General features: G+C 43.1%; 1 pseudogene; it reads left to right on the forward strand.

Moving 5' to 3' along the window:
• Nucleotides 1–15487: 15487 nt before the first annotated feature.
• LOC117706812 (small ribosomal subunit protein uS17m pseudogene) lies at nucleotides 15488–15987 on the forward strand (annotated as a pseudogene).
• The last annotated feature ends 9532 nt before the right edge of the window (nucleotides 15988–25519 follow it).

Consider the following 25519-nt stretch of genomic DNA (forward strand, 5'->3'; position numbering starts at 1 on the left):
CAAATCACGGACTCATCCTGCTCTAAAGAGGCGTAGTTGGTCCCAAGGACCATAATTTTACTGAGCAGACACATAATTGACTACGTAGGTTAAGATGAGGGCCCTGCCATCCAATCAGAATGAAAATTAAGGGTCCAGTCAAGTACTGTTAGCAGAGTAGTTGTCTAGGTAGACAGAGACTGGTGCCAATTATTTGATTAATTTCTTTGTCTCTGTTTTGAGGGTTTCCTTAACCATGGCAAGATTTTTCTAAGTACTGATCAATTAGCATAGAAACAACAGGTGTTTGTTTTTTTTTTTTTTTTTCCCCAAAAGTCATACATAGTCCCCATTTGTAGAACCATTTCTGTAAGGGAATATAACTGCTGCTTTAATTCAGAAACAAACTTTTAGTATCTCTAGGTTCTAATCAACCTCTCTACTTAGTTTGAAAAGCATCAGAAGAGTCATGTAAGGTCAAAACATTAGTACACACCCACCTTACAGTCTCAGGGGTTTGAAATGTTGCTGTTATTCAGGTGAATTAACCCATAATGCAGAGTAATGGGTACCAGTATAAGGGGAGTGCCTAGGTTAGGTCCTCTAATGTTAATGTGGGCTGCCCAAAATCACAATGACTTTTGCCAGTCAACGGACTGTCAGTCTGTGTAGTCCCTACCCACATGAAGTACAGAGCCTCTGGGTCTAAGCATAACCAGCAATCTTGGCTGAATTTTGGTTGGGAATGATTAACTGTATCACCATGGTCCCTTCCTGTGGCATAGAGTTTGATTTTCCTGTTCCTCCCCACCCCACCCCCCTTCCCCAAAGGCAAGAGTCTATTTTTTTTTTTTTTTGTGGAATTTTGAAAATTTTAATTTTATGACCATTGAAATATAACTTTTATTGTGAATTTCTTGGGAGAGGGCTTTCTTTCTATGTCTGGCCTGACAGGATGTCTAATCTCCATTCAACAGTCACCCTTCAGTCACATACACAGGTGAAGGGCATGATAAACAGGCCCTAGAGAGATTTATGTACTAATGAGGTACCTGAAGGCCAGAGGGTGGAGCCAATAAAGCATTCCTCCCCAGCCCCTCCCCCCTCTTCCCCTCCCTATTTAACTCAGGTCCACCCTGGGTTTTAGGGGGTGCACATCCAGATCCATCCACCATCTGCCATGCCAATAAACCGGTTTTGGAAACCCAAGGACTTTCTCGTGTGTTGGGGCCGTGCAGTGAAGAACTGTGGAGAGGCCTTCAGTGAGCAGCCAGGCCTAACTTCCAGCTGGAGGAACCCAGGGCGTTCCCAGCCAACTACACACAGCCTGGCGAGAGAGGAACCCTGCAGTTCCCCAGCTGTTTTTTTTTTTTTTAACCTTCATTTCTATATATTCATCCAGGTGTTTTCAGGAAGACTCTGTTTTACAATGCTAATTTTTGCAAAGGAAACTTCCTTGTTCCTGGTAACTAGGCCCTCTCACCCCAAGCTTAAGGTGTGTATAGAATTGTAAACTCTGTGTTCTTGTCTCAGAAGATAAAATCTCTTATCTTCCACTACTACAACCAGATGCTTGAAATAAACTTTAGTAAGTAAAGGTCAAGATGGAATGTTGACCATCTTGGAATGGAATGGACCATTGTAGGCACACTAGTTGATGCCTTTCTTGTCTCATTTTTCCTCAGTTCCCAGATTCAGTCTTGATGGCTATGAGAGCCAGAATGTAACCTTTTATTTACACCAAGCATAAGACTCAGAAATTATTTCTCACCTACTGTATAATAAAGAGAGGGTTGGTTTTTTTTTGTTTTGTTTTTATAATGCTTCTGGCTGTGGTGACATACAGTTTTAATCACAGCACTCAGGAGGCAAAGATATGGGTTTCAGTGAATTTCATGGCAGCCTGGTATTCTACACAGGTCTACACAGTGAGTTTGAAGCCAGCCAGGACTGCATAGGGAGACCTTGTCTTAATAAGAAAGAGGAGAGAGAGAGAGAGAGAGAGAGAGAGAGAGAGAGAGAGAGAGAGAGAGAGAGAGAAATAAAAATAATAAAAATAAAAGTATTATGAGAAGTGGTATTGAGAATGTGGAGGTGCTAGACCTCTCACTCCTCACTGGTAGTAATGAAAACTACAGAGCTGTTTTGGGGAACAGTTTCCCACTTTCAGAAAACCAAGCAGACACACCCAGCTATGATCTGGCAAAGTCATTCCTAGTTCCACATATTTGAGAGAACTGGGGACGTGTGTCCACAGAAAAACTTGTGCCAGAACGTTCATGGCAGCCTTACTCAGAGTTATCAGAAGTGGGAAACTCCAAATGTTATGAGCTGACGAGTGAGTGGAATGTAAAATGTCCACGTAGTTCTGAAATATGATTCAGTGGTACAAAGGAAGGCATTGATGATATGAGGTATTATCAATGTGATGAGAGACAGCGTGGGAAGTGAAGTAAGAAAGCCTAAAGTGCCACATAACACACGGCTCCATCTATGTGAGATTTCCAGCATGCACAACCCATCCAAAGTACAGGAGCAGTCTCTGTGGGCAGCAGGCTTTCGGCTGTTGTTGTTTGCTAGTTCAGAGTGATAGTAATCATATAATTGTGTGGATATGTGTTAAGACAATGTCAACACTTCAAGGTAAGTTTTATGCTATATGAATTTTCTCTACTTAAGAAAGAGATAAATGTATTTTTGAAAAGTACTTTCCTAAGAGAAGAAGTGGGGTGTTTATCTACCGGTTGCCTCCTAGTAGTCTGGGCTCCAGAGTCTTCCCTAAGATATGTTAATACCCCAGGGCTTGTGATTTGATTTGGGTGTAAACTTTTGGTGCTAAGATTTGTAAATAGTGCCCAGATATAATCAGGAACTAGTCATTTTAACTGAGGACAGTTTCCTGTGGTGTGTAGGCTCCATCTTCTGTGGTTATACAATAGTGACTTCTTGAGGCACTGATGTGTCAAAAAGTAGTTCCTAGACTTAAAAAAATAATGGATGGGCTTTTGGTACCATGTTCCTTCCTAGGGGACTGCTGGCTGCTGACGGATGCCGTGGAGAGAAAGAGTCAGTGTATTTAGAGGTGTAACTCCTGCTGAGTTGTCCATACTCCAGTGGATGGCTCCATACCCATATTCGTGTGGGTGACCCTTGCTACAAAACTGAGGGAGTCACAAAACAAAAAGACATGAAAATTGGAGGGGGAATTGTTGGGAGGAGGTGGGGTTAGTCTGGGTAACAAGGGAATGGAGGGCAAGTGTGAGCAGACAGCATTATATGTATGTATGAAACTGTCAAAGAATAGATGTGATCTTTGCCTAAGGTTGAAGTGTTATAAACAATGGGGGGAGGGGGATGGATTGTTATGTGAAATGCTTAGCATTCTTGTATTTTGAGATTATTCATGCTTACCTTAGCTGCAAATAGTGGACATCAACCCTGGCTGGGATAATTGTAATGAAGAATGTAGAGAAAAGAAGCACCGGTGAGGATGTGGGAGAAACTGGAGCTTCACCCATTTCAGTAAGAAGGAATTACACACACACACACACACACACACACACACACACACACACACACACACACCTTTAAGACTTGTGAGGGCCTTCTGGTCTGCGCCTGAGCACTGAGCAGATGCTGGGCGGCAGCTCTGCCAGCAACCTCACAAAACCGAGAGGAAGTGGGGCTCCCAGGAGCTCTAACCCGGGCAGTATCTCAGGTAAGGAGACAGCAACACCTACTCCAAACAGGGAGTAACTGGGACCCACCGGGACCCAGGAATTCACTCCTGGCCTGGAGCACTGGTTCCTTCTGGTCTGTGCCCAAGCACTGAGCAGATCTTGGGCCCCAGCTCTAACCCCGGTAGAAACACCCACCCCACACAGTTCTGATACAACCAAGATAATAGGAAAGTCAGGCTCCAGTCAGAGACAGGGCAGGTAGCACTAAGGAGATCCAGATGGCAAAAGGCAAGCTCAAGAACATAAGCATCAGCAATCCAGGGTACTTGGCATCATGGCATCATCAGAACCTAGTTTTCCCACACTAGAAAGTCCTGAATTCCCCATATCACCAGGAAAGCAACAGTCAGATTTAAAATCACTTCTAATGATGATGATAGAAGACTTTAAAAAGGACATAAATAACACTCTCAAAAAAATTGAGAAGAACACAGGTAAACAGGTAGAAGCCCTTAAAGAGGAAACACAAAAGTCCCTCAAAGAATTACAAGAGAACACAACCAAACAGGTGAAGCAATTGAACAAAACCATCCAGGACATAAAAATGGAAGTAGAAACAATCAAGAAATCACAAAGGAAGACTACCCTGGAGATAGAAAACCTAGGAAAGATATCAGGAATCATAGACGCAAGCATCACCAACAGAATACAAGAGTTAGAAGAGAGAATCTCAGGTGCAGAAGATACCAGAGAAAATGAAAACGCAAAATGCAAAAAGCTCCTAACCCAAAACATCCAGGAAATCCAGGACACAATGAGAAGACCAAACCTAAGGATAATAGGTATAGAAGAGAGTGAAGATTCCCAACTTAAAGGGCCAATAAATATCTTCAACAGTACAAGAATCATAGAGAAAAACTTCCCTAACCTAAAGGATGAGATGCCCATAAACATATAAGAAGCCTACAGAATGCGAAATAGACTAGACCAGAAAAGAAATACCTCCCGTCACATAATAATCAAAACACCAAGTGCTCAAAACAAAGAAAGAATATTAAATGCAGTAAGGGGAACAGGCCAAGTAACATATAAAGGCAGACCTATCAGAATTATACCAGACTTCTCACCAGATACTATAAAAGCTAGAAGATGCTGGACAGATGTCATACAGACCCTAAGAGAACACAAATGCCAGCCCAGGCTACTATACCCAGCAAAACTCTCAATTACCATAGATGAAGAAACCAAGATATTCCACGACAAAACCAAATTTACACAATATCTTTCCACAAACCCAGCATTACAAAGGATAATAGCAGGAAAGCTCCAATACAAGGAGGGAAATTATACCCTAGAAAGAGCAAGAAAGTAACCCTCTTCCAACAAATCCAAAAGAAGATAGCCACACAAACAATGCCTCTGCTATTAACAAAAATAACAGGAAGCAACAATCTCCTCTCCTTAGTATTTCTTATCATCAATGGACTCAATTCCCCAATAAAAAGACATAGACTAATGGACTGGATACGTAAACAGGACCCAGCATTTTGCTGCATACAAGAAACCCACCTCAGTGACAAAGACAGACACTACCTTAGAGTAAAAGGCTGGAAGACAATTTTTCAAGCAAATGGTCCTAAGAAACAAGCTGGAGTAGCCATTCTAATATCAAATAAAATCAACTTTCAAACTTAAAGCTATCAATAAGGATAAGGAAGGACATTTCATACTCGTCAAAGGAAAAGTCAACCAACATGAACTCTCAATTCTGAACATCTATGCACCAAATGCAAGAGCACCCACTTTCATAAAAGAAACCTTACTAAAGCCTTGTGAGAAGCTGGCTTTCACAAGACTTTGGGTAATTCTAAGAGCAGCCAGATGGTCCAAGACGATACTAAAACACAGCATAGGGGCTCTGTGTGTGTGTGTGTGTGTGTGTAGCACCCTGCCCTTTCCAGGCAAAGTGCCTTCCAGATGGAGGTGGGTGAGGCAGGGCTCTGCATCTAGTGATGTCTGAACCCAAAGCTCTACTCTTTCTTTCTGTAAGTTAGCACGTTCTTTGTAAGTAGAATGGATACACAGTGGCTGTGGATAATGATACCGCAAGGGATTTGGATGTTTTCCCAAGTGCCAGATGCAATTTAAGTGACATCATTATTACATGTAAATGAAGACCCCCATACTCGGGAGACCCTTCCTCAAGCCTCCGGAATCGCGACCCCCCCAAAATCACAAGAAACCATACCTGGATGCAATCAGCAGAGGTTTATTAGGGGAGGAGCCGGCGGTCAAAAACGACATGCTCTTTAGCTCCAAGAGCAGGGTTTTTGGCCACGTGTGGTGGGTTAAAGGGTCTTTTATAGCATGGGGTGGGGGGAGGAAGGCATTTTCGCGCGCTTACACATGATTGGATATTTCAAACATCAGCAACTTGCAGAACTGGCAGAACTTGTAGAAACTAGGACCTCCCAGAAAAGGGAGGGAGAGAGAAGTAAACACCAGATAGCCCATTACTCACTTGGGCTTGTTTGGACTTGTCTGGGCACGCCCTTGCATGCCTTTATTTTTTGTCACCCTGCCCCTGCAGGGGCTTAATATTTTTATTATGACTATATTTAACAAATTGTTGGTGGTCTTTGCTGACCATGAATTTTTGTTATTGTTACAATGCTGCTTTCAAATTTTGTTCTCACATTCCCTACTCCTTTAGTTTGGAATAACTTTAATCTTAAAGTTAACGATCAGTATCTTCTATCTTGTTTCTTATAATCTCATCTCTTTGTCTTAACATCATTAATTGAACAGTATCTATTTTAGTTTTAACAAAAGCTAGCAATCTAATTATGACACATGGGCCTAAAACCAAAAGTAAAAAAATAATTATTATCAAGAGACCGGCCACAGCAGAGAGTAGGGTCATCAACCTCAAGGGCACTTATTGAACTAACTTTGTTGTGTCTCTCTATCTTTCTGTCTCTGGTCTAATCTTTCTCTAAGTCTCTGCATTGAGCCTTAGACTATCCCAGTGTGATCAGCATAAAAACAATAATCTTCTTTGAGGGCTGCATATAGTCCTCTATCTTTAAGAAACAGCAAGTCTAATCTTTTTCTGTTCTGCAGAACAATATCTGAAAGGGAAGTACTGATTGTTCTAAGGCTCTCAAATCTATATCAATGGCAGCTCTTAGCTATTGGAAATAACAGGGTGTCTGTATTAGTGTAGTAGTACCTGTTTTCATTCCTGCGGCCACTCCAAGTCTCAGTATGATAGCTAGGGTCAAAGAAATAGGCTCTCTGCAGAAGTGTCTAGGCGTATCTCAAACTCACATTTAAAGGTGTCTTCAGGGTGGTAATAAACCTAGGAGACTAGCTAGACAAGTACACAATAATCTTTGACCTCATCAAAGACAGAAGTAGATATATAAAGGGTTAATCTTGGACTGTAAACTCACCATTTATTATTTTTAGGCACTAAGTATCTGTTATCAGGACTCCTTGGGCTCCATTTTACTGACTAGGGGTCTCAAAACACTTTTTTTCTTTGTAACACACTTTTAAAGTTGTCTTCTGACTTTTCTATATTTTGTGGCATATAATCACAAGCTGTCATTTAACCTTGGGTGTACACACACTAAGTCCCACCCTCCAAGGCAGCATTTTCCCTGTGCCTCTGGGGTGGTCTCAGGAGTCAAGGCCTGCTGCTTCTTTAGCCTTGTAGAATAGCAGAAGACCTGGAGCCAAAGAGTAGGGGGTTGTTCAGGCATCTGGATCTTCTCCAGTTGGCATCAGTCACAGGTGGTGATGGTGAACTTCAAGGAGGACGGATGGTCCACAGCACCAGGAACAGTCTTTTAGTAGCCTGAAAAATCATTTCTCACACAAAATGGGCATTCTGGGTATGGAGCAAGGACAAGGGACACTCTAGCCAGCGCCAGTTCCCAAGGGTAGTTTAATTTTAGGGTTCTGTATATTCTCTCTACCTGTCCTGAGCTTTGGAGACAGTATAAACAGTGGATCTTCTAATATCTCTGACAATTCCTGACTTACCTTAAAACTGCTCTCTGATCTAATTACCTAGGACACTTGAAACCTCGGGAAGGTCCCTATTCTAGGCTGTTTTCTCCTAGGTATTTCTTATTTACTCTAAGTCTTATTATTTCTCTGGCTCAGAACCTAAGGTCCCTTATACGCTTTAAGTCTCTTGGCTACTTGGTTGTACTCATATCTTAAGAGTCCATCTGTGTATTTAGCCTGGTAAATCCTTTGCTTTCTGGGGAGTATAGTTCTCCCTTCTTGTGTGCACCATTGTCTCTTTTTCTCTAGATAGTATCTGGCAGGATGGCTAGCAATCTGAGTTCTTTTTCTTACTCTGTGCTTTAAGTGAGGCCATCTCTTAGGCCCACAACTGGAACAGGCTGGAACAAGACACTTGATATGTCCGGTTATTGCCTCAGGCCACTGAGTCTCCTCTCTTTTGGTGTCCTGGGCAACGAGTACTCACAGTTGCCGGCTTCATCAGGGTTTCCTCTCTTGGTATGTAGTCCTGCAGACATGGGCTGTGGCAAAAGCATACCTGTTGTCCATGCAGATGTTGGCTTTCTTGTCAGCCCCAAGTTCCAAGGTTGTTCTCTGCACCGATGATCTCAGGGGTGGGGAGTCAGTCCAGATGGCATGTGTCCACCACAGTAGCGCTGGCTTGTCTCTGACCAGCATGGAGAAAACTGCTCCCGTCTGTAAAGCACGTTACCTCGGCTCCCGGCTGGAGTCAGTAGGAGGAGCCTTTCCTCTACCCGTGAGTTCTTGTCAGTTAGTTGCAGCCTGTCTGGGCCCCAATCCTGGGGAGTAAGTCTCAACCCGACAGAGGGTAGGAACAGTCTAGGATGACCATAAATGAATGGGATACCCAGCCCATCTCTTAGTCCACCATTTTCGGGTAGCCCATGAATACCTTTTGACCCATTGGCCTGGAGGAAGCCCCTGTGTCTATCAAAGGTTGGGTGGCTCCAAGCTGCCCCGTCTATCTCAATAGCCGTCTTCACACAGAGCTGTTATCTTCGCCACTTGGGGTGTTTTTCGAGGCCTGGGATTTTCTGGCCCTTGCTTCTATTTGTTAGAGCCCTCTTGGACCCTGAAGCTGGCTCCTTTACTTGCAATGCGCACACTGGTCTTTTTCAAAGAGTTTTATCTCTCTTTGATTGGAATCCCTTTTTTCTGCTTTCTGTAAATTCTTTCCTGTCACCTTTTTCTTTCTTCACCTCTCTCTAGTCTCCTCTATTTCTCTCTATTCCTCTGGACTCACAGCAACTTATCTCTATTCTTCTTCTCTACTCTTTTTTTCTAGACTTATATTAAATCTTCTCTAGTCTTCTTCTCTATTTTTTTTTTTAAATCTTCTCTCACTTGCTATTACCATCAATTATTTTAATATGTAGTATATTTCCTAAATCTTTCAATGACTTATCTTGTAGTCTCTGTAGCCTCTGGAGCCTTGTCTACACTGACAGAATGTCTCTATGAGCTAGTCTAGAAAGGCTGTGGGTAACTTATCTGATCTCTGCTTAACCTCATGTGTCCTGATCAAACTTAGTGGGGTCTCATATAATCTTCTCTCTCAAGACCTATCAGCGGAATCTGGCGTGGGCCTCTGGGTGTCCCTTACCTTCTGTCACATGGAGGTCTCAGTCACATCTGCTCTAAATTGACCTGCTGCTGACCACGGCCTGATCAATTGACGGGGTCCCCAATCTGAAGACCAGAACCTGCAAAGGTCTTGTGAAAGCAAGGCTTTTACCTTATTTATTGCTTTGAACTCTGTGTAGACTGATGCATTTGTGAGGCTGCATGACTGCTGTTCACATCACACTAGAGACCATAACCTAATTCAGTCTGCAAACAGTACCTTGTCCACAGGTGTAATGTGAGTTCACCTCTGAAGCTCTAAGAAAGAAACCAAATCAGAATGAATAGCCTTATCTATAGCATTTCACAGCAAGGATTATTAAGATGTTAAAGGTTTATACAGTTATTAACAATTTTTAAAAGGCAACTTGAGTTACATTTGACACTTATTTGAATTTAACTTTTAACAAAATAGAAACTTTGGTAGAAGTGATATACAAGAACAACAAAGTAAATATTTTTATGTCTAACGTAAGAGCACAAATCTTTACCACTTCTTTAATTTTATATCGTCAAAACTCTTATCTTTGAACCAAATCTTAATGAAAATCTCATATAAATAATGAAATTGACTCAAACAGTAATGGCTAGAAAATTTATCAAAACTGAAGCATATATATATATATATATATATATATATATATATATATATATTTCTGACTCAGGGCAGCCTATAATTTTTAAGCTGTAATTTTAGAAAAAAGCACTCCTTTATTTATAAAACTGGGAAAAATCATTATTAACTTTTTCATTACAGAAGCTAAAAAACTGCTGCCCCCCCCCCCCTTTTTTTTTTTTCTGCTTTCTGCACTAGTGACCTCAAGGTACCCAGTACAGCCAGGAATACTAAACTAGGTAACTGTTGCATGCTGTTGCTGTGCTGGGGAACCACGAGTTGTCGCCCGCCAAGTGCGGGCTGGGTGAGCGGGCTGGGTGAGGCCACCCTCCATGTGCTGTTACCTGAAGCATACCCTACATGCGGTAGGCGGGCTGTAGGAACACGAACCGCAAGCACGAACCGAGGTAGCTGCCCCTTATTAAAGGACCTGCCCGCCTTTCTGCAGTTGTATTCTTGTACCGGCGGCTTCATTTCTCTCTCTGCCGGCAATCATGTTACCTATTTTTAACTCAAGATGTTTAACACAGTAGATTAACAGCTAACACACAGATGATTTGCCAAGAAAAGACACACACATATAAAAAAACAAAAAAAACACAAATAGCTCACCCCTCTCACGGGTGGTACATAAAACACAGATAGCTCACCCCTGCCACGGGTGGCACAAATAACACTTAACCACATTTTGTTACGACCCCAGATGGATAAGGATTCCGCATCTTCTCCCCAAGTAGGAGCGCTCAGGCTCTTGAAACCCGACGGTCAGATCCCCTGACCTTCTGGAAGGCCTCTTGCCTTCCCCCTGAAATCCAACAGTCAGATCCCCTGACCTTCTGGAAGGCCTCTCGCCTTCCCCCTGAAATCCAACGGTCAGATCTCCTGACCTTCTGGAAGGCCTCTCGTCTTCCAAGTAAGACTCCAATAACCAGACAACGCGGTCAGTCTTCACAGATTCAGATTTAACAGATTCAGACAACTTGGTCAGCCTATGTTGGACCAAGTCTACCAGATTTCTAACACGCCAGCAATGAACAAACCAAAAATAGACACACTGCCATGAGAGCATAACAACCACGGTGGCCATTTCTGACCTTTTCTCTCTAGTTTCATTGTTAACACACAAAAAGACTAACAAAAAAAACCCGTCTCAATCGCCAGTGCCAGCCAAGAGGGATTCCACATCCTCTCCGGCACCTAGATGCAAACCTGTGCCAGCCTAGAGGGATTCCACGTCCTCCCCGGCACCTAGATGAACCCCCAAACGTCTCTGGGGGTGCAGCAGCTAGTGACTCTCCAGCACGTCTGCTAATCACTCATTTGTCTCCTCTCGAAACAAAAATGGTTTACTGCCCCTCACGAGACAGAAACAGCTGCCAGTCCAAACCGAAGTGCACTTTTCAGAAACCAAATAATTCAGACAGACGGGCACAAACAACTTAGAAACCAAATAACTTAAACAAACCTAGACAAAACAGCACACGATTTAGGCAACCCTAGCACACGAGAAATCAGACGATTTAGACAAAAGGTCACACAACAACCAGACAGAAAAAACCGCGGTGTCCCTTTACCTCCCAGCGTGGTTCTTGGATTAAGGTGGTCGCATATCCAGGACGAGCCCCCAAATGAAGACCCCCATACTCGGGAGACCCTTCCTCAAGCCTCCGGAATCGCGACCCCCCCAAAATCACAAGAAACCATACCTGGATGCAATCAGCAGAGGTTTATTAGGGGAGGAGCCGGCGGTCAAAAACGACATGCTCTTTAGCTCCAAGAGCAGGGTTTTTGGCCACGTGTGGTGGGTTAAAGGGTCTTTTATAGCATGGGGTGGGGGGAGGAAGGCATTTTCGCGCGCTTACACATGATTGGATATTTCAAACATCAGCAACTTGCAGAACTGGCAGAACTTGTAGAAACTAGGACCTCCCAGAAAAGGGAGGGAGAGAGAAGTAAACACCAGATAGCCCATTACTCACTTGGGCTTGTTTGGACTTGTCTGGGCACGCCCTTGCATGCCTTTATTTTTTGTCACCCTGCCCCTGCAGGGGCTTAATATTTTTATTATGACTATATTTAACAAATTGTTGGTGGTCTTTGCTGACCATGAATTTTTGTTATTGTTACAATGCTGCTTTCAAATTTTGTTCTCACATAACCACAGTCTACAGTCATATCTGTGTCTGAAACAACTAATCACTAAGGTTGCCAGGCAGCTGTATTTGTTAGGCACAACTGGTTCATGTGAGCAGGTAAATGATTTATACCCCAGAATGGAGCTCCTCGAGGCTCAGCAGCCCCTCTCTGGTGTTCTCATTTCCAGTTTGTGTTTTCTGGCCCTATTCTGTCAGCCTCAATTTCTGAAGCTTCCCTGGTTTCTAAGGGTTCCAGGCAGCACCAGACCCTCGTTTTAAGTTAGCTTTATCAAAGAACTTTCCATGATAAGCCATTCTACAATAGCAGCACTTATGTGCTTTAGTTATGTGCTTTCCCAAACTGCTAAAACTATTGGTAATGGGTCTGCAGAGACGGCTCAGTTGGCAAAGCACCTGATACACAAGGTCAGACACTTGAGTCTGGATCCCAAACAGCCGTGTAAAAGGCTGGGCATGATGCTATGCTCCTACACCAATGTGGCATCCTCTGCAGAGACCAGAGTGACATTCACTTAGCTATGAGCTGGAAGCTCCAGAACCCTGAGTTAAGCCCTTTGTCTTTGTAAGCCAGCTGTTGCAGGTATTTCATTGTGCCACGCAAAGCTGACACTAATAACTAATAGACGAGACTCTATCTCACTTTCTTTGTGACATCATATAATGGGGATATCTTTTCAGTGCTTATTTGGCATCTCTATTGAAGTGGAAATTTCTGAGTTCTTTAGAGACTCAGTTGTGCCATGTGATGTTTTCCTGGAAACTGTCTTATGAGAGAATGATTTTGGTGAAGCAAACTTGTGGGAGGATGTTTTGCTGAAAACAGACACATGGCGTTTTTCTGAAAGCAGCCCAGAAAAAGGGCATGTGATATTTTGCTAGAGCAGATGCTTGGGAGAACACATGATGTTTGGAAAGGGTATAAATATAACCCAACAGACAGTGGACAAAGCTGTATGGCATTGGTTCGTCTTGCCATTTTTTGCTGGTCATCTTTGGGCTTTGCTGATGCTGGTCTTTGATGATGATGATGGTGCTTTGTGGTATTTGTTTGCCTTACCAGTCTTTGCTGGTTGTGGGGCTGTGGGCTGTGAGAAGCAGCTGGGTGCTTGGTTGAGAACGAGCTGGGAACCCCGGAACCTTTATTGGACAGCAGGAGTTCAGCTCTGCTCCCAGGCCCTGGTTCTTTTCATTTAGCTCCAGCCCTCCACAAGCACTCCCACAGAGAGGTCTATGGCCAACAGTCAGGAGGAACAGGCCTTGGGCCCTAGAGAGATTTACATACTAATGAAGTACCTGAAGGCCAGAGGTGGAGTCAATTAAGCATTCTTCCCCAGCCCCACCCCCTCTCTCCCTGCTATTTAACTCAGGACTGCCCTGGGTTTTGGGGGGGGGCGGGGGCGGGGGCGGTGCATCCAGATCCATCCACCATCCACCATGACATTAAAGCCTGTAAAAACCCATGGACTTTTCGTGTTTGGGGCTGCACTGTAAGGAGCCGTGGAGAGGCCTTTAGTGAGCCACAGCCTAACTTCCAGCTGGAGGAACCCAGAGCGTTCCCAGCCAACTACCCACAGCTGGTCATCGTTTGCTGTGACTTCATAGAGAGAAACACTACCAAACAACTTTTAGTGGTGTTTAGGCAGCTTCTTGCTGGTTCCTCAGGCTCAGGATGATTAGCAAGAACCTCGCCATTTCTTCTGGACTGACCTGTCGTTGCTGATTCGTGAATGGTGTTTTCGAGTGGATCAAGCTGCCACTGATTATTTGTGTAAACTAAACTGATATCCTGACAATGCATATTTGTTCCAAAGGTCTATTTCTAATCAGGTCCACGCCCTCCTTTGCCCTATTAACCTTTCCTTCCCACTACCTCTGGTGGGTGGTGGGCTAGAAGGGAGGTTAAAGCATTTAAGTGCACTTATTAAAGAAGGCTTTGAAAAAATATAAGTCTAGACTCTATGTTCTGCTTGCTGAGGTGTCCATTTCTCTTTTTGTACTGTTCAGTGTTAAGGGTTCCTTGTTTATTTGTGATCAAGCCCTGTATAGATGAAACTTGGCAAACATTTTCTCCCAGGCCGTGGGTTGGGGTTTTATCCTTTAACAGTGGCCTTCTGTAGAGGAGTTTTTGGTGGAATGAGGCCCACTGTGATGGTTAATAGCAGCCAGTGACTTGAAAGAAGCCAGGACACAAGCTCTTGGGCGTGTCTGTGAGGGAAGACCCACCTCACAGTGGGCATGCACTATTCCACAGCCGCGGTCCTGGGATGAATGAGAAGGAGCACCACCATTCATTCTCTCAGCTTTCTGACTGCAGAAGTGACGTGACCAGCTGCCTCAAGTTGCTACTACTATAATGCCCCACCACAGAGGACCTTTCGAACTGTGAGCCAGGATAAGCCCTTCCCTCTTTAACCCACTTTTGTTATTTATCTCATAACATAAGGGGAAAATTAACCAATACATCCACCTTATCAAAATTTTCTTTTGTGGATTGTGCCTTGGTACTGTAACTAAAAGTTTATGCCGAATCTGAGGACCCAACTTCAGACACTCTGAAGACTGAGCTCGTTGTCTCCATTCCTGTTCATCCCCCGACTCTGTGATGATGGAGCTGCTCTTCACGTGCTACAGACACCTGTGCAAGTGAGCAGACTTAAAATGGAATCAGACCCTCCGCAGACAGTGGAGGCTCTATACGCTCTTGTGAATGGGGGAAATAAGGAAATGGAGGTTTAAGTGGAGCCCCAGTCTGTGAGGACTCGAATACCCATCTGTGTAGTTCTCTTTCATATAGGAAGTGGTAATTTTCAGTACCAAGATAATGAGGGAAATGCTTCTACACACAGTATAGATCTTATAATACTAAAAGTCAAAAGTGTGCAAAAGGGGGTGGGGAGGTAGTTGAGCAGTAGAATGTTTGACTAGCATCAAGAGGTCCTAGGTTCAATCTCCTGGGGGCATGGAGGGGTGGGATGGAGCTCAGAGCATACCATGCACAAGTTGCTAGGGTCAAATTCTAGCATCACAAAACCAAAACCAAACAAGAGCAAAAGTACACATGGTTTACTTAAAACAATCCCATTTGTACTAAGTTCAGAGAGAGGCAATCATTATTCATGATTTCAAAAGTCAGTGTGGTGGGGACAGGGCAGTGGGAGACTGGGAGGGCAGACAAAGTCTTGCTGATGTGTTTGTGATAACTCACTGAAGCTATGTGTCTTAGTTAGGGTTTTACTACTGTGAGCAGACACCATGACCAAGGCAACTCTTACAAGGACAATATTTAATTGGGGCTGGCTTACAGGTTCAGAGGTTCAGTCCATTACCATCAAGGCAGGAACATGGCAGCATCCAGGCAGGCATGGTGTAGGAAGAGCTGAGAGTTCTCCATCTTCATCTGAAGGCTGCTAGCAGAATACTCACTTCTAGGCAGCTAGAACAAGGGTATTAAAATCTGCCCCACTTGGTCCGAGTGGTAGACTCCAGAGGTGCTCACAGACACATAATGTCAATAGTCCGTTCATCCGTCCACGCCAAATGGGTTGTGGGGAAGGTGATTGGTACAGCAATGGTAAAAACTGCTAGAGTAAGAGCGACCAGACTTGTGTTGGATCCCTACTTACTGATGTACTTTAATAAGCGGAAAACCTACTCTGCTCACGATGCCCTTCAGCAGTGCAGCGTCGGGGACATCGTGCTCCTCAGAGCTTTGCCCGTCCCATGATCAAAGCACGTGAAACACAAACTGGCTGAGATCCTCTTCAAAGTCGGCCGAGTTATCGACCTGGTCACAGGAAAGCCCTGTGCAGGAACCGCCTACCTAGAGAGCCCCCTCCTTTCAGAAGCCACTCCGCTCAGCGAAACAAGAGCTTAAGGTCTCCTGAACCTGGGGAAGAAGGAGCCAGCGGGATTTCTGTCTCTGTGTTTGCTCAATGGCGTTCATTCCTGTCCAGTTTCTCCTGTGACATTAGAAGTAGCTATTGAAGTAAAGAGCTTGGTGTTCCGTCACGGTCTCCATCCTTTTTCAGATTCTCTGAGCTGAACTTCCGGGTTACTCCGTGTGCCTAAGTATGCTGCATCATTTTGTAAGCTCACTGTCCTAGATCGTGTGTATTGTTTTCTTTGTTTTGCTTTGCTCAAAGAAATCTTAGACTTAGCACCTTTATTTTAAAAGAAGAAAACCTTTTGATAATGACATAAAAGACTAAAATAAATAAATAAATAAACAAATAAAATAAAATCTGCCCCAACAGTGACACACCTACTCCAAAAAGGCCACCTCCAAATAGTGCCAATCCCTGGGCCGAGCATATACAAACCATCATACTATGAATATTATTTGTGCATGTTTACCTAAATTTGCCAAACTTACCCTAAGAGTTTCTTTAAGGCTAGTGAAATGGTTCCATGGGGAGAGGTGCTTGCAGAGAAGCCTGGAACCCCAACCTCATTCCCTGGGACTCAAGTAGAAGGAGAGAACTGATTCCTGAATGTTGTTCTCTGACCATCATACACATGCCTTGCCATGTGCACACCCCACTTCACATGAATAAACCAAATAAATGTAATAACATAAAATACATATTAAAAGCAATATATGTGTCATATACTTAAAATTATAATGAAGAACAAAAATCAATGAGATGTTCTAAATGCTTTACTTTGAACAAGATAAAACAAACACCACACAAATATTAAGTAGCATTTCTTAATTAACTGCCCATTTAAGCTGGGCTAGCAGCAGGATGTCAGAAGACAACAGAAAACGAGCTGTACACAGTACAGCCAGCCCCTTTCACTGTGGGCTTCTGGTTGCCTTTGTCTGTGTGAAGAGACTGATGCACTCTACTGGAGACATTGAGTTGTACAAGTCCTGGAACACATCCGTTGGAAATTTTTAAAAATTCGGTAATTAGATGCTGTACCACACCCCCCCCCCCCACCGGCAGGAAGGAGAAGGGGTTATTCTCAGCCACACAGAACATTATCTTCTGTGCTTCCTCTTGCCCTTTCTTTTTTTTTTAATGTGGCAGAAGGAAGGTAAACAGATGTCTATTCTGAAGTTCTGACTTTGTTTTACACATGCTTAACTTTAATGGTGATAAAACCCTAGATATTTAAGAGACAAACCAATTGTTATCTGATAATGTCCCAGATATAAGACTCTGCTGGAGCCTCTCAAGCCAAGAGGCCCGTCTGCTTTACTCTTCTGTACCTTTGCTTTCTGTTATAACAACTCTTGGGTGTCTTTCACTTGGGCTTGTAAACTCCTGCCTGGAAGGCAACATTCCAAGCTTGGGAAAGTGTTCCTGTCACTTCTAAGAAGGAAGCATAGGGCGTCAGGAGTAGCAGCAGCTAAGAAGCTACTCAGAGTTCTCTCCCGCCTGTCCAAGATCTCCTTCATGTTCCTCTTCTTTCTCAAAGGCACCACCGTACTCAGGGCTGCGCTCTGCACTTGACTTACCGTGTCCTTAACAAGAAGAGCTTTCAGATGACAGGGATGACAGCTTTCTGGGCAAAAGACAGCTGTTTTGTTGGCACACGAGGTTGTTGCTCCTGCTCCTTCCCGGATTGCTGTCTGGCTTTAGAGACTACAAAGTCTCATGCATAGGCAGAAGTTCCGTAATTGTCTCTTGATTGGATAAATAAAAAAAACGGCAGAAGCCAATTGTTGGGGGAAGATATAGAGGCCGGTTTTCCAGGTTCCAGGAGGAAGAGGAGAAGAGATAGAGAAAGGGCTTTTGGGCCAGGCTTTGAAGGGAGAAACAAGACACCATGTGGGCCTTGGGGGCTATTACAACCGGTGGCTGCCTCCACCGCTGGATGAATTCTAATATAGAATAGCTGATCAGTTTAGAACAATAGATTGTGAGCCCAGAGGTTGTGTCATCTGGCTGATTTTAAAATATGAAGATTGTCTGGTGTTTTCCATTCACTATAATTCAGTTGGGCAAGAGAAAGGGTATAAAACTGCAGGAGACCAGGGGCGGTCAGTCCGTGGAGTTCGAGTGGTAGCTCCAGGCTCTCAGGAGGGAAGGTTGATGGGCCAGCTAGCTGTGGGAGCTGGGCCTGTGGGAATGGGTGGCACTCTTGGGAATGCAGGCGGTGGCTGTTCTCAGAGCATAATCAGGATCTCAGGCAAGTGTTAGCTAGCCATGGGGGCTGACTAGATGGCAGGTGAGTCGCTTATAGTCTAGCCATAGCAATCAGGGTTTTTAAAATTACATGCGACATGCATGTTTCTAGCTTTATGGTTCAGATCACAACAGAGGTTCAATCAGTACTGGCTGAATGAAGAAAGGAAAGGGTGGTCTCCTAGCATCTCTCCCAGGACACTTTGTGCCTTGGTGTTTCAGAGCTGAAACTGTATCCTGAAAAATCAACCTGTGGGCTATACTGGGAGTCTAACTAATACCCCTTTGTCTCTGTCTGTGGGGAGTGGATGAGGTCCTGAGAGAATATGTACTGTTGACATGGGCACAATCAATAACCTTAATGTTTCATATCTGTAGAAATGACAAAGCCTTCCTTTAGTCTAAGTATTACTGACAAACAATTGGCCATTAGTCAAGACCAGTGTATAAACGTGTAACCAGTGTGTAGACCACAGCTTCCTACTCAGGAAAAGTCACAGCTGAGACTGCTCCCCTCCAGAGACCTCCCACTGAGACTGGCTAGCCCCACCTCCTCATGCGGTATATAATAAATGTTGGGTTCCTGGGTTTCAGAGCAAGTGCCTCCATTAGAGTAAGCACAGCCCACCTGATCCTAGCTTTTCTGTATGTGTGTCTGTTGTCTCCTCATCCCAGCCCCGTCCCAGTCAGGTTCCCAGTAGCAAGCTGCCATACAAGACTTAGCATCTGTCAATCATACCTCTCAAGGTGAACAGGGTAGAATGAGAACATGACCTGTCAAAGGGGTGGGGATTTTGTTCCCATGTGTCAGGAGCTGGTTCTCTGCTATCAGGAAATTATTCAAGTATATAACTGTGGCTTGGCATTTATAGTCCTAGTGTGTGCTTGTGTGCGTGCACCTGTGTGTGCACGTGTGTATGTCTGGGGAAGGGGAATAGTTTAGTTGGTTAAGTGTTTGCCTCATAAGCATGAGGAAAAAATTGATCTCTAGAGCTCATAAACAAGGCTGGGCATGTCAGTGTGTTCTTGCAATCCCAGTGTTGATATTCTAGTTTCATCTCTCTTACTGTGACAAACACCGTTACCAAAAGCAACTTAGGAGAGGAAAAGTCATAGTCTAGTACTGAGAGAAGTTAAAGCAGGAGCCCAAGGCAGGCCTATTTAGCACATCATTTCCTTCAACTAAGGAACTCATGTCCAAGCCAATAGTACAGCAGGAGCCATGGAGGATACTGTGTCATCCTCAGTTTCAGTCCCATTCTTTCTAACTCTAAGATTGATTTTTATTTTATGCATGGCAATGTTTGACTGAATGCATGCATGTGCATCACATGTGTGCCTGTGCCCTCCTCAGAGGCCAAAACAGGACATTGGACCTCTGGAACTAGACATACAGAGAGCTGTGAGCTGCCATAGAGGTGATAAGAACCAAATTCTGGTCCTCTGGTCCTCTTACTGGAAGTACAGTAAGTGCTCTTAATCACCGAGCCATCATTGCTCTGGCTCCCCAGCACGTCTTCTTATACAGTTCAGAACCAGATGTCCAGAACAGTCCTGTCCACAGTGAACTGGGCCCCTGTATCAATTTACAATCAAGACATGTCCACAGGCCAATCTAATCTAGGTACTCCCCTCTCAGATGCCTCCAGGCTGTGCCAAGCTGATAGACAAAGCTAAGTAGTCGGCTGTAGGAGGGAGGGACAAGCTGTTCCAGGAACTTGTTGGCTAGCGAGTCAGGCTTGCTTGGCACGTTCTAGGCCCATAAAGGAGCCTGTCTCAAAGGAAATATAAGAGTGGGTGGCACCTGAGGCTTCTACATGCATTTTCATACATACCCCAAGTGTATCACCATGTATGAACACTCATACCTTTGTATGTGTATACATATTCTCTCTCTCTCTCTCTCTCTCTCTCTCTCTCTCTCACACACACACACACACACACCTACAAGCATAGAAAGTCTAATCAATGAACTGAGCAGAAAATTCCCCAAATCCAGTGAAATAAATGGATATTAAAGCATAATAGACATTTAGAATCTCCAACAGACATGAACACATTACAGTGAATATGCGGATTCTACAAAGCAGTCCTAAAAAATGAAAGTATATAAAAAGGTCTGAGGGAAAATACCAACTCATCCACAAAGGCAAACACAGCAAAATGACAGTAAACTCCACAGCAAAAATCCTGAGAGTCAGGAAAGCATTGGTGAATACTTTAAGTCCTGAAAGTAAATAATTTCCAGCCAAGATACTAAAACCAGCAAAGCTATCTTTTAAAACTGGTGAGGAAATAAAGACATTTTAGGACAAGCGCAGATTAAAACAGTTCATGACCTTAGTTGGCATTGCGAAGATGTTTAAGGGAGTGTTTAAGGGAAGAGTTTAAGGGAGTACTAAGCACAGAGGTAGTGTCAGTCATGAGAACGCAGGAGAAAACCAATCTCCTAAGACAAACAATGCAGAATTAGAAAAGAATCAGTTATATCTGATGTGTTTTTTAAAAAATAAAGAGATAAAGTACATTCTGTGGGTGTGTGGAGATGTGTGGGGGAAGGGGATGTCTCAACGGGCCCATGCAGAGGCATCTCTTCCCCCGAGGGACCAGTCACACACTGGTATAGTATAGAAAAGAGTTTATTCAGGGCATGGGGAGGGGAGCCAGGAGGGTAGTAGAGGCAGAAAGAGAGAAAGAGAGAGAGGGAGAGTAGAGAAGCAGAGGAGTAGAGGCTGGCCATAAGCACATAGGGAGAGGGAGAAGGGAGGGGGAAGGGACTAGGGGACAGAGGGATAAAGAGAGCAAGAGCAAGAGAGCAAGAAAGAGAGGAGGGGGCGAGCAGCCCCTTTTATAGTGGGCCAGGCCTACTTGGCTGTAGCCAGGTAACTGTGGGGGTGGAGTTTAGACAGAATGCTAACAATATCCAACCCAGTAAACCAGCAAACCCCATCATAGGGAAAAAGGAGAAATAGTCCAACCAACTAAATCACAAAAATCAGCAAAATTCTCTCAACAATAACCTTAAATAAAAGCCATCTTAATTGTCTAATCAAAACACATAGTTAGCTAACTAGACTAAAAGTAAAATCCAAATGACTGCACAATCTCCAAGAATCACGGAACACGAGACAACTGACAAAGACATAGAGAACCCAAGGCTTACACTAAGCAGATGAAAGGGAAACAGCTGGGACAGCTGCTCTTATATCTATAAATTAGATGTCAGGCTAAAATTTAGAAGAGAAACGTCTACTGCATAGTAATAAAGAATAACCTATCAAGAAGATATAATAATTTTAAGTGTACACATACCCAGTGTTGGATCTCCCAATTCAAAGAATACATAAAGGTGACGATAGGTGTTGATACAGTCATAGCAGATGGTTTTAATACCCACTCTCATCTTAATATAGATCACCCTATATTCACAAGACAGAGTTAAACTACATCGCAGATCAAATGGCGTTCACAGGCATCTACAGAATATTTCACTTAACACATCCGGTGCTACACATTTTTCTCAGTAGCCCATGGAACTTTCTCTAATATAGAGAAATCCTAATCTACAGAACACGTTTTTAACAAATACTAAAGAATCAAAAGAATTTCTTATACCTCATTAAAGAGCAGTGGGATAAATTCTGAGACCAATAGAAACTACATACATGCTTAATGACTGAACAATTTACTTTTGCATGACTAGTGGATCGATCACTGAAGAAATCAGCTAGGAAGTTTAAAAATTCCTAGAATGAAATGATACTTATGAAAGTACAACCTGCCATTGGAATACAGCTGAGGCAGGCCTTAGAAAAATGGTTATCTATATTTATATTAACAAATCATACCTAAAATGACCTGGTGAAGTTCCTAAAGAGCTTTAAAAAAAACCAAAAACAATCCAAACCAAGAGCGGTAGACAAACCAGGAGCAGTAGTATGAAACCATGTCATAAAACCCATTAATCTTGTTAGGCTTCCCAAGGTATTTAGAAATAAATAGTTGCAATTTTATAAACCTTTGTGGAGTGTTTGCAACTACAGAGTAGAAGCAGAGATGCAGCTGTGTCTTGCTTTGCTAACACACAACAGCTGTCCACAGCTGTGGTGTCTCACAGGTGTTGTCTGGACCCTGTAAATGTTGGTCAGTTTCTACAGCTCTCGTCTTCAGTTGCAAAAGAACATACCTACTGCACGTCTTTGTGTGTTCCTGGCAGTATACCACAATAGCAAAATGTGTGTTCAAGAGTGAGTCATAAAATGTTCCTCTTCTATCCTTCTAGGCTGATTAACACACACACGCTATCTAATGTAGCAATAGTCTATATTTGGCATGTATTTATTTCAGAGTTAATTTGAGTTTACATTTCAAAGCTTGAAGTTCTGGTTTCCTACATGCCATTTTTCTAGATCACTTTTCAGTACTCCAAGAGTAAGGTAGACATAATATGGCCTCATCCCATCTTTGTGAAAACACAGGCACACATAATACAGGCATTTAAAAATACATGTGGTTGTCTCTAGAGGGATGGTTAAGAGTTTCCTGTTTATTTTTCACTTACAAGTATTTTCTGTAATAATATTTAAAAGTCTTAAAATCAAGAATAGTTATTGTAGTTAGAATGTATAAACTAGTGATTACTAAAATTAGTGTTGTTTCCTTTCCAGGATTCACACCACGCCTGTAATCCTAGCATTTGAGAGACAGACAGGATTGCTAGTTAAGGGTCATGGCTAGAGAGTGAAACTTGTCAAAAACCACAATTAGAACAAAACAAAACAAAAATAGATTGTCCTCAAGACAGCTGGATTTCTAGGATAACCATGTGAGGTTTAAGATAAAAATTTGATTGTACAAAATTTTCAGTTTGTACTTATTACTGTGTATGCAAGTCATCTTTTAGTTCCAAATGGAAATTTCATTCAAAGTAGCTTCTGAAAACAATGAACCATTCCTTGGCTTCCACGACTGAAAAGCCTAGGTTGGCTTTGGGCAGAGCTAGAGTTGAAGGCTCAAAGATCGGATTCTCCGCCTTGTGTCTTCCTGATCTCTTGTTGGCTCCACTTTGTGCTCGGTTTATTTCTGGATAAGCTTCACTCATGGGAGGCAGCATAACTACTGTTGTTTTCAGGTCCACAGGGTCCTTAGAACTGAAGAACTGCAGAGGAAGTGAGGCTTAGTTGGGGCACCTTTGTCTTGGGATGGGAGTGCAGAGTGGAATGTATGATTGCTACAGACGGAGGAGATTTCCAAGAAACTCAAAGAAATAAAATTCATGTCATAAATGACTAATAGATTTGCTTAGAAAACATTAAGTCATACAAGTGGAACTTAGCTTAAGGAGTACTGGCTACAAAATACCAAAAACGTAAGTAGTGTGCTAGCCAGGCCTGTTAGAGATATGTAAAAGTCAGGATTCCAAGATGTAAATGTTTGTTCATCAGGATTCACCAGCTATTAGGCTCTGTTCCCATAATAAAGACAGCCCTGATTAACAACCTGTCATTAAGCCTATTCTCAAAGACAAACCTTTAGGTTATAACATTATAAGTTATTTCTATCACTTTTAGTCGCCCCAACAGAGGTGGAAGGTAAGTCCCTATTGCTGAGACAGCATGCACTTCAGACACAGGGCTCAGAGGCCCCTGAACTGGAATCAACCTGAATAACTTCTCCCTGAGGACTAACTTTCATGGTACCAGAAGTTGCCATGCAAGCTTCCAAAGGAGGGAAGCAACCAACAGTCCTACCCAGTTATGATGCCTGTGAACCACTGTAACCAGCATGGATGGCAGGGCACTTAAGGCTGCAGCAGTGGTAGGCATATCTCGGAGGTAACCAACCACTCTCTAAGTGGATGTAAGACCCCCTCAAGAAGAGGGAAATCATGCTTGGTACCAGAAACCTAACCAATTACCTAAGGGTAGTGAAGTCACGGATCTTGGAAAAGAACCCACACTGCCTTTATAAAGGAGTAGAATACCTAACTGCAGTCTTAAGTATTTGTCCTTATGCCCATAGCTAAGGAATCTTCTTTGTGACAGAGATCGTTACAAAAAACAAAAACCAATCAAAATGCAGAACTGTGGAGCCCAGTCCCAACACTGTATCTACAGCACATCTCCTCCAATGGAAAGCTCAGGGATCACTGAAGAAGAGGGTTGGAAAGACTGTTAAGAGCTGGAGGATCTAGGAGTTGGCTGTAAGATTGCATCTCCTAGTAAGGTCAGATGCTACACCATCGAGTCTCACAAATATGACTGTCTAAACATGAACTGAACAAGGAGAACAGACCATAAGGTCTCAAGCCTACACAAAGAACTACAGGCAACTGAGGTATGCTGAGGTCTGGTCTTCCCTAGCAAAGAACACATCAATTGGTTATTCAATATCAAGTGGTCAGCCCTGAAATCATATATACAAGTAATATTATATAGACAGCAGGCTTAATGTATGTTATGTATTTATATAACAAAATTTAATAAAAACAGAGGCTAAGAATTTGAAAAAAGAATAAGGAGAGATATAGAGGAGGGTCTGGAGTGAGGAAGGGGAAATGATGTCATAATAATCTGAGCAAGAGAGAAAGCCAGTAAGCTGCATTCTGCCATGACCCCTCAGTTCCTGCCTCTAGATTCCGTCCCTGGCTTCCCTCAGTAACGGGTTTCTATAAGATAAAACCAACCTTCTCCTCCCTATTTCATTTCATTTCAGCACTAGAAACACTAACTAGATACACATCTTGAGGCATTTTCTCTGTTTCTGACATACTACTACTATTTCATTCTTTCAGAAACACCCAGGGGAAGCCTTCCCATATCCCCCATCTGAGCTGGCATTCATGCATGTGATAGCACAGGCAAGCCACAGATACTCTTAGTATCACACAAAACTCTGTGTGAATATTAAGGATTAAGTTACATTAAATAAAGTACTGTTGGCTTTTGGAATGGAACGATGACAAATCTAATTACTTAGATCATAATCATATTCAAAGCCCATACTTTGCCACCTGTGGCTACATGCAACACTCTTAAAAACAATAAACACACAAATGAAAAAAACAAACCGACCTTATTTTGAGACAGGGTCTATGGTACAAAAAAGGTGGTCTAGGTATTCCCTTAAAATAAAAATGAGGCCAAAGTATGATGAATTGGTTGGAGAGAAATATCCCATCCTCTCCCTTTAACATCATGATAGCAGAGATCACAGGGGCTGGGAACTCAGTGGTGCGCCTGAGTTCAGCACCCACATTGGGTAGCTCAGCTT

The sequence above is a fragment of the Arvicanthis niloticus genome, chromosome 4 (assembly GCF_011762505.2).
Source record: "Arvicanthis niloticus isolate mArvNil1 chromosome 4, mArvNil1.pat.X, whole genome shotgun sequence".
Classification (NCBI taxonomy): domain Eukaryota; kingdom Metazoa; phylum Chordata; class Mammalia; order Rodentia; family Muridae; genus Arvicanthis; species Arvicanthis niloticus.